The 9846-nt window shown below is 32.7% G+C and overlaps 1 long non-coding RNA gene across 3 annotated transcripts; it reads left to right on the forward strand.

Moving 5' to 3' along the window:
- Positions 1–1553: 1553 nt before the first annotated feature.
- Positions 1554–8819, forward strand: LOC114297868 (uncharacterized). 3 transcript variants are annotated; one of them, XR_014332886.1, is made up of 8 exons: positions 1554–1750; positions 2460–2585; positions 2796–2881; positions 3170–3228; positions 3810–4074; positions 4810–5874; positions 6051–6405; positions 6844–8819. It is a non-coding gene; the product is annotated as an uncharacterized LOC114297868 (long non-coding RNA). The 3 variants fall into 3 exon arrangements; XR_014332885.1 differs by lacking the exon at positions 3170–3228 and having other exon boundaries at positions 6844–6948; positions 7884–8819; XR_014332884.1 differs by lacking the exon at positions 3170–3228.
- The last annotated feature ends 1027 nt before the right edge of the window (positions 8820–9846 follow it).

The raw sequence follows: 9846 nt of genomic DNA on the forward strand, positions 1-9846 counted from the left end.
GCTAATTTAATTACAAATCGAAAAGCTAACTAAAAAGTAAAGCTAATTACAACACTACAACAAAAGTAACCTATGGTGACGAAAACTAGTGAAGAAAATAAATTTCGTCACTAAATAAAAATAATTCGTGAGGAATTTATAAATTTTGTCACATATAATAAAAAAATAAAAATGATAGGTGACGAAATTTATTTTCGTCAATAAATACTTCATTTTAAGTGAGGAAAAATTAAGTTTTGTCACTAAAAATTTTCCCGCTAATTTTTTTGGGTGGCGCCAAAATTTTGTGACTTTTGGTGAGAAAAAAATTTGTCACTAATTATAAAATTATTTGTGAGGAATATATTTTCGTCACCAAAACATTTTAATATTTTTGATTGCTTTTGGTGAGGAAATAATATTGTCACCAATTTTGGTGGGAAATTTTTGATATATTGAGCTGCAATTAAAAAAAAAGGGTATTAATTTTTTTACCCCATTTTTGTTTATCATCTATCTCTCTCTCTCTCTCTCTCTCTCTCTCTCTCTCTCACACACACACACACACACACTCTTAAAATAGGGTATTAATTTGTCTTACCTCTTGTTCCTCCACCACGCCGATCGCCATCGTCGTTGCCTCTATTAGCCTTGCCGATTGCCACTGCCGCTGCCACTGCCACTAGTAGCCTTATCGGTAACCGCCATATCTTCTTCACTCGGTGATTTGGTACGTGATTTCTCTTTGCTCTTTTTCTGGTGTCTCTTTCTCTTATTCTCTGTTTTGGTATGATGACGAAAATTAGTGAAGAAAACAAATTTCGTTACTAAACAAGAATAATCGATAAGGAATTACAAATTTTGTCACGTATAATAGAAAAATAAAAATAATAGGTGACAAAATTTATTTCCATCAATAAATACTTACTTTTAGGTGAGAAAAAAATTACGTTTCGTCACCTAAATTTTTCCCACTAATTTTTTTTATGGCACCAAAATTTTGAAACTTTTGGTGATGATTTATTTTTTCACCAATTATAAAATTTGTCACTAATTATAAAATTATTTGCGAGAAATATGTTTTCGTCACCAATAATTTTTTATAGTTTTGAGATGTTTTGGTGAGAAAATAATGTTATCACCAATTTTGGTGAGAAAATTTTGATGTATTGAGGGACAATGACCAAAAAAAAGGGTATTAATTTTTTTTTATCCCTTTTCTGTTTATCATCTCTCTCTCTCAAAATAGGTACTACTACAAAAACAGTTAAAGATCACACTTTGACAAATAAAAATATCTCACTTTTATTAGAAGTGTGATAAAAAAAAATTAAATTGATATTTTAATTACACTTAATTTAATTGAGTGTGATAATATTTATTTTTTATGTCACTTTTCAATTAAATGTGATTATATATATATTTTAATCTCACCTTCTAAATGTGATTATATAAAAAAAATTCACAACTTCTAAATAAGTGTGATGAATATATATTGTAAAAAATTAAATTCAAAAAATTCAATTAAATTTCTTTTCTTCTTCTCTCTTTTGTGATTCGCGCTCTCTCTCTCTCTCTCTCTCTCTCTCTCTCTCTCTCTCTCTCAGAGAATGATAAACAACTCATGGGCACAACCTTTGCATCTCCTCCTCTTCCCTGAATTTGGATCCTCTTCCCCAATAGAGACCCACCCTCTTCGCCATAGACGGTGCTTTTCATTTCTCCTACAACCCTTCGAAACTCATTGGCTTGGGAAGGACCTGCAATTTTGGTACAGTTCTAAACCTAGAGTTTGTTTCTTTTTTTTTCTTAAACCCTTCCCTTCTTAAATTAGGGCATTTGATTAAACTATTTGGATTTCAATTCAACGATTTCTGGTGGGGGGTTTTGAATTAGGGCATTTGATTCAATGATTTTTGGGTTGGGGGTTTTGATTTTTTTTTTATATATATAAAATTCTTAGGTAGTGAGCTTTCCCCCCTGTTTCTCCTTTTTTTCTTATTTAAAAAGAAAAAAGAAAGAAAAATCTAGCACACACCATGCTTATGGATGTGAATCCAGAAACTCTAAGATTTGTCTTTTTTTTTTAATATGAGTTTCAATAGTCTAAATGGGATTCAAGTTTTGAAATGGGTTTGAAATATACAAGTGTTCTCTAGCCTTGTCTAAATCAATTTTATGTTTTTCTTTTTCCAATTTTTTCATTATGTAATGCAACCTATAATATCTATGAAGTTCATGTCTTCTTCTTTGTAGTTTTGCACCTTAAATGTTTATTTATTTACTTCATTGAACTTCAATGTAATGGCTTTCATTTTCCTGCATATTTCCTACAACTACAAAGGGTTTTGCACCTTAAATGTTTATTTATTTACTGTGGTATATGATTTGTTTGTAGTAATTCTCCATATGGTATGTAGATTCAATCATTTCACTTTTTATTGGATTGAAACATTTGTCTAATCTTTTTATTTTGTTAGGATTTCCCCTCTTGTTTGTGACAGGAAACAAACAAGAATTCTGCATGTCAAGTGTTTGAAGATATTTCCGAGAGATAACCCATCAACCCATCAAACCATCAACCCAATGCTGTTGAAAAACTTATGGTATATTAACCTCTTATAAAATGACTATTCTATTTGTAATAGAGCATAAAAGTTTTTAAGAATTCAAATGAGATATTGTAAAGGGAAGGGAGTGTCGTATATCAATGTTGTGCAACTGAACCTATAATAGATTTTTTAAATTTTTTTTTTATATTTTAATACTGCCTCACCTATAAAAGATTTTAATTAATTAATTTATTTTTGGTGTAGGAACATTTCTTTTCTCCTTGAGTAGGGGTGGTAGTGATTTGACAACCACAACCATTGGTAAAGCTCTGGGGTTGCGAGAAATTCAGGTCAATGCTTACCCTAAATACATTTATGTCAAAAGTTGTTCATATATCTGGATATGTATACATGGATATGGGATAACATTGTAGATAACATACTATGGAATAGTGTGAAACAGTGTATTCTTTTGAGTTCTAGTTGTATGAAAATTTAATTCAGGTTCTATAATTTGTAATTTCACGACTTCCATACAAGTTTCTAGACAAATAAGAACATGTTTTTCAATCCATTACTGGTGTGGAAGGATGTTGATGGTGTTTTGATGTGTGATCCTAACATATATGCACTCGCAGAACCTGTGCCATATCTAACATTTGAGGACCTGGCAGAGCTTGTTTATTTTGGTGCTCAGGTATCCTTTTAGGGAAATTCTACTATACACACCTCCTACCATATGCACCCCTAAGTTATGTCATTTTCTTCTTTAGTTATGACCAATTTTCTTATTTAGTTATGACCTTATTTTAGTTATGATTCATGAGATCTTTGGTTATGCGTCATGTGTTGTTTGGTTATAGCCTCTTTTTTTTTTATAGTTATGACTCTGAAAGTATAAAGTTATGTCATTTTCTTTCTTAGTTATGAGGTGCATACGGTACACCCCAATCTAGAAACAAACACTGCTAGACAAAACAAATAGAGGTAGACTATGAATTTTCCATAAGCCTAATCCAGAAGGATGATGGACAAAAACAAATCAAATGCTTCCATAACCTGTGAACCAAGAGCCCCAAAACTAAATTGAACTATACGAATCATACTGAATCTCAATTGAACCGTACGATTCACTTCATTTAAGATTCAACAGAACAAATAGAATCTTTTCAGCTGAAACTTGTATCAAATTGTGAATCGTAAGATTCTTATAACCATGATTGTTCTTACTTGTGTATTTATGTACATAGATGCACTTAGATTTGTAATTTGTTTCAGTCAATTTGAGGAGAAGTTTGAGGAGATCAATGGTGATGAGGCATCCCCAAGTATTCCTTTGACATCAGGGTTTGATGGAAATTCAGCTGCACCAATGGTAACTGAAGAGAGCAGAAATGACACTGAAATGCAGGGTCAAGAAGATCATAGACTATGCTCTGATATAAATGCCTCACAAGACTTTGTGAGTGGGATCATGAAGATTGTCCCAGAAGTTGATGTGAATCCTTGAATTTAACCAATTATTAGTTGTTTTGGTTATGAGGTACAAATTGCCAAGAAGCTTATATTTGCACACCACACTTCTCAGTTCACACCTTTTTTTTTGTTCAGATATCATATTATTTATCAAACAAAAATAAATTGCTTGGATATCAACCAAACAAAAACCCAGTTCGGTTGTTGATATCTGAACGATTAATTTTTGTTCGGATGTTGATATCCAAACAATTAATTTTTGTTTGGTAGTTGATATATGACTATGAAATTGGTGTGAATTGAGAAAAAGGGTATTGTGCAAATAGAAGCTCCCAAATTGCCAATGGCAAGTCAAACTTAAAACTCATAACACTCTTAGAATAGCTTCATACCATCTGCCAAGAGCAACTATAACCAATGCTATTTAGAGAATAGTTATTGCCTTGCGGCTTTACCAAAAACCAGCAGCCAGAGTTTTCCTATCAGTGGTGGTCCAAGTCCATGGACGGTCTGCAAATTTGCTTACCTTGGGTTAGCAAATCAAAATAGAGAGAGAACATCATGATTTTGATATATGTATATGTATATATTTTTCTGGTCTTTGCAGAGCGATGCAGATTATTGGCTTTTACCAGATGGCGATGTTAGCATTACAGACATGTGGACAGAGCATATCCTATACTCTTGAGCTTGTGTGCCTATGTGGGTTTTGAGATTGCGAGATCACATAAAGAGAGTTTTGTTGCAGATTTGTACCCAGTTACTTATGGGTGGTATTTTCTATTATTGTTGGTGATCACAGGATATGCTGAAGTATCACATGAAGTAAAGCTGAAGGCTGGGCTGTTTGATGTGGGCTTGGAGGACATGAAGAGAGCCAGGTTGCAAAAATGCAGCAGTTCTTTGAGTGGTCCTCAAAAAGGAAAGTTGGTGTTTTTAATTTATGCTAATTTTGTACCCAGCTTACCTTTATGCATATCTAATTTTGGATGTTGTATTGAGTGGATGATTATTACATCTGGTCTGTTTTTGAAGCCTATCCCGGTGGGCTGTGTCTGGAGGTATTTTTCTACTCCTTTTGTTGTATGCTGCTGCTATATGCTTTCCTGCCAGCTGCTGCTCTATCTATTCCTTACTGCTGTGGCCTTATGCTATTTGCTATGCTGCATGGCTGCATATTACTGCATGGTTTTTCAAGTTATACTATAAAATGTACTAAATTATTGCTTAGCATAACAGTTAAAAGCATGATCTGTGGTTTTTATATTTTGTCTTATTATCTGTGATGTTCATTCATGTGATTTTGATATTATGTATCATTTTTCTACAGTCTCATTTAAAGATATTCCTGTCACCTAGTTTTACTTGCCATAAATTTTGGAATTAAACAAAATTCTCAGTCTCATCATTTGCAGAATTCTGGTAGAGAAGTAGTTCCTTGAGTTGTTTTCATTTTGTGGCTGTATCATTTGCTTAGCTGAATGAGTTCAAACCTTCATGTTACAACTTTTCAATTGAAAATAAAAGCAAAACTTTGAAAGATTATAGCTTTATGATTGCAGTTAAATCATTGCTAGCATGATGGGTCTCGGAGACGTTAGAATTATAAAACATTCCAACTTTAATTTTATGCTTGACACATCTTCATTGATTCAACTCTCTCGGTAATTCCGGTGCTTTTCCAATGAGTTTACAATGATCTCTGGCTCTGATTTTGAGTTTTTTTTTTCTTTCTTTTCTTGTTGGTGCAGTGGATCCTAAAACAACGCTTTACACGGAGCTATGGCGCGCTTGTGCTGGTCCGCTCGTGACAGTGCCTTGTGAAGGCGAGCGCATGTTCTATTTTTCTCAAGGACATATTGAGCAAGTTAGTTTCCAACTCTAGGCAATGAATTTATTATCTGTGAAGTGTTTTGAGATTTGATAAATATCTCATAAACCTGAGTTAGTTGTGTGCAAATCTCAAGCGATGAATTTGATTTTCAGCCCTAGAATTTGAAATTCGTTGATTTCGAAGAGTTAAAAAACTTCGATTTGAACCAGCATTTGGCAGGACATGATCTGTGTGAGACTTCGAGTGGTCCAGATTCATATCCAAACTGGTCCACAGGACACAGGAACAGTCGCCTTAGCAGAAAAGTAAAAAAGAAAAAGGTAATCTACATCTCACTTTTGAGCTTAAACAAGGAAATGGCGGTATGAACTCTCTCAACCTCTCAATCTCATTCTCTATCTCTCTTTGTCTCTCTCAATCTTGCTTTCTCTCTTTGTTTGTCAATCTCTTGCTCTCTCTTTATGGTTCTTTTGAAATCTCTATTTTTCATTCATTGTCACTCAGATCGCCCCTTGGATTGTCCAAAATGATCTCTCTAGGGCAACACAAAATCAACATTTTTAGGTATTTCCTTTGATTAATCTCTGGCATGTGTTTTTTTTTTTCCTCTGTCTCTATATATTGTTTGTATTTTGCAGCAATTTATGCATATCTATTATTGAAATTGAAATTATTAATTTTCTGTGCTTAATGGAGTTTGATCCATTGGTGATTTAAGTATGATTCTGTGTTTTCTACACTAATGTGTTACAAATACTACTCATACTTTAATTTAATTTTGTTCAATTTTAATGGAATAAGAAATTCTTAGCGTACTTGAGATCGTTCTGGTAGATGCTTCGTTCATATATATATATATATATATATTTTTGCTGGGAATTTGGAGCGACATTATTTGGATTTTTTTTAATTTTAATTTAATGTAACTTTGAAAGATCTAGAAATTGGAGCGACATTATTTGGATCGTCGTTGCCTTGCTGCTGCTTGTTTCCTCAATGCAGCTTTGAAAGATCTAGAAATTGGGTACTTTGTGTTATGATCTATTCCCCATCATAATGTGTATTGATCAGGTGCAAGCTTGGAATTGAAGAACATATATCTCCATGGTGAGTTTTTTTGTACATCTCATATTTCATATAGGAATGAAAAATAACAATAATGATTTGATTTGAAAGATCTGAACTGCCATTGGATTCTAGTGAGTGATCCATGACACCATGTTCTTCATTTTCCATCTCTTTTTCTGTGTTTTCACCCCTGTCAACTATCTTAACATCCTCATACACCTGCATGGCGTATCACAGTGGATCTTTATAAGCAATCATATTTAGAAGTAGAAAAAAACTTAATGACACCAGATAAAAGTTATTTAAAAATTGATATAGGGTGAGTCTTTTTCTATTGTTTTGTGGCCATTCTTGCCATAAATGCTAATGAGTCGGTGAGAATTCTTGTAAAGATGACATAACTTAGATAGGTCATTGACTTAATCTGGTTGACTAACAGATGGGGTGTGGACTGCAAGTTTGGATACAGTATTATTTTGATAAAATACAAGCCTAATTCCATTTATCTAGTTGCTCATAATATCAGTCAATCTTCTCAATATGAAATTGTGCAGTCCCAAATGTGTTTTAAAGTCTAAAATGGTGAAAAATAAATAGTTTTTGTTCTGGCTCTTAATATGAAGACGGATCCTATAGAATAGATCTTGTTCAAGTAAGGTCGTACCTTGTACTTCTCATCTTATAAATACACCTCTTCTTTCTCATATTGTTCCGATGTGGGACTCGCTGTCTGTGTCTCAGAGATTGATTTTTTGGATTTATATATTTTGTTATTAGTCTGGTTTTCTTCAATTGTTTCACATCTACTTTCCATACTGAATTTGATACTAGGGAAGTTGTAATTGTAAGTGGATTTGGAATATCTGTTTGTGTGCAAAGAAAATCACTTCAAAAGATCCTCATAATTTTCATAGCATTGATATGCTCTTTTGACTCAGTAATTTTCTGATATGCTTTGTTGGGCTGTTGTTTAGACTCGAAGAAGAATGACCTTATGTTTATGAACTCGGACAAGTTTAGTGACTTCGAGATCAAAATTTGAGAGCGAAGAACCATGTTGGCAATCAAGACAGGGAAATTCTCTTCAATAAATTGTTACTTTCACATTCTTCGAGTTTTGGGCTTTTAATACGAAGATGGATCCTGTGTTTTAATATGAAATTGTGCAGTCTCAAATGTGTTTTAAAGTCTAAAATGTAATAAAAGAACTTTTACTAGTTTTTTAGTTGTAATAACTTTTACATATGACTCCAATTTTGAGACTTAAATGGAATGTCTGATTAAACAACAATGTTATACTGTTTGAATTCTTGTCATTGCTATTTTTAGAATGCTTAACGTTAGGCTTTTATGTTTCTTTTTTCTTTTTTGCTTTTTGTTTTTTTGCGACAGTAACAAAATGGTCGCCAAAAGACATGTTAGCATTTTTCTTTATTTTTTGCGACGGCAAAATATCGGTCACCATAAATAGTTTAGGCGGTTGCGAATAATTTGTGACCGTTGCTTTGTCATCTTAAAAAGTAATTGTCACCCCCACATTTGCGACCCCCATTTACTGTCGAATGGACGGTGGCAAAAGGTCTTTTGTGACTATATTTTTATTATTTGCGACGGCTTGTGGCGGTCGCAAAAAGTGTTTTTTTTAGTAGTCTATACAATGTACTTGATAATATGTTAATATTTTTCTTGTTTATTTTTTTTTTTTGCAGATTGGTTTTTGATGACATTTGGAAGCATACTTGCAAATCAAGATCAAGTGTCGAATTTTTTTTTGACTAAAGTGATGCTTAGTTGTAGTTGCAAATCAAGATTGAGTGTTGACTTTTTTTGTGGACTCCACATTAGTTCATTTTGGGATTTGCTTTGATGATTTTTTTGTTATGCGTAATGAATTATTACTTAAAGTTGTTTGATGGATATATTTTGATTTATAATATAATTGTTTAGTGAATTGTTTTGTGGAGTGGTGTATAATAGCTAGTGGATTTCTTAGTACATTTAAAAGGCTATTAGGATATGGAGTTTTCTTAAGTGTGCAAGTGCACACCATGTGCCACTTACACAAAAAGTGTAAGTGTAAGGTGTAAGTATAAGTATAAGGTGTAAGTGTAAGGTGTAAGGTGTAAGTGGGTTGCACATGGTGTGCAACCTCAAAAAAGGTGTAAGTGTAAGGTTTAATTTTTTACAAAAGGTGTAAGTGTAAGGTGTAAGTGTAAGGTATAAGGTGTAAGGTGTAAGTTGCACACCATAACCAAACCCTTAGGATATAAGCATAGATATTTGTGAAATAATAATTTAAATTGAAATATAAAATATGGAATAAGTTTAGTGACGAATTTGGTTCGTCATTTTAACTTGTTATTATGACAAAGTGATTATTCGTCGTTAATAAATATTTTTTTTGAGAAAATTTATTGCAGATTATATATGAAATTTTTCATTGATTTTCTTATTTGGTGACTAAAAATTTCGTCACGTACATAAATTCTTGCTACGAAATATATTTCGTCATCCATTTGACTTTTGGAGACAAAAAATTTCGTCACTTTTACATCTTACTGTGACAAAATTATTTCCTCATCAATGATCAACATGTGTGACAAATTTATTCGTCAACTAAAATTATAAATATGGTGCTGAATAATTATTTGGTGACGAAAATAAGAATTTTTGGTGACAAAATCTTATTTTATTGGTGACAAAAAATTTCGTCACTGAAGTAATTTCATTGGTGACGAAATTATTTTTCGTCACGGTGGTTTTTAGTGACAAACATTCAATGACGAAATTGGTGACGAAAATATTTCCTCACAAATATCTATAGTGACGAAATTAGCTCTTTGGAGACAAAAAAATTTCGTCATTCAAGACCCAACTTGCTGTAGTGCAAATTACAAAGCCTCAGCTCAGTTCCAAGAGTTCGAAGATGCATGCTCG

This window comes from Camellia sinensis, chromosome 6 (assembly GCF_055761805.1).
Source record: "Camellia sinensis isolate YWXY chromosome 6, ASM5576180v1, whole genome shotgun sequence".
Lineage (NCBI taxonomy): Eukaryota > Viridiplantae > Streptophyta > Magnoliopsida > Ericales > Theaceae > Camellia > Camellia sinensis.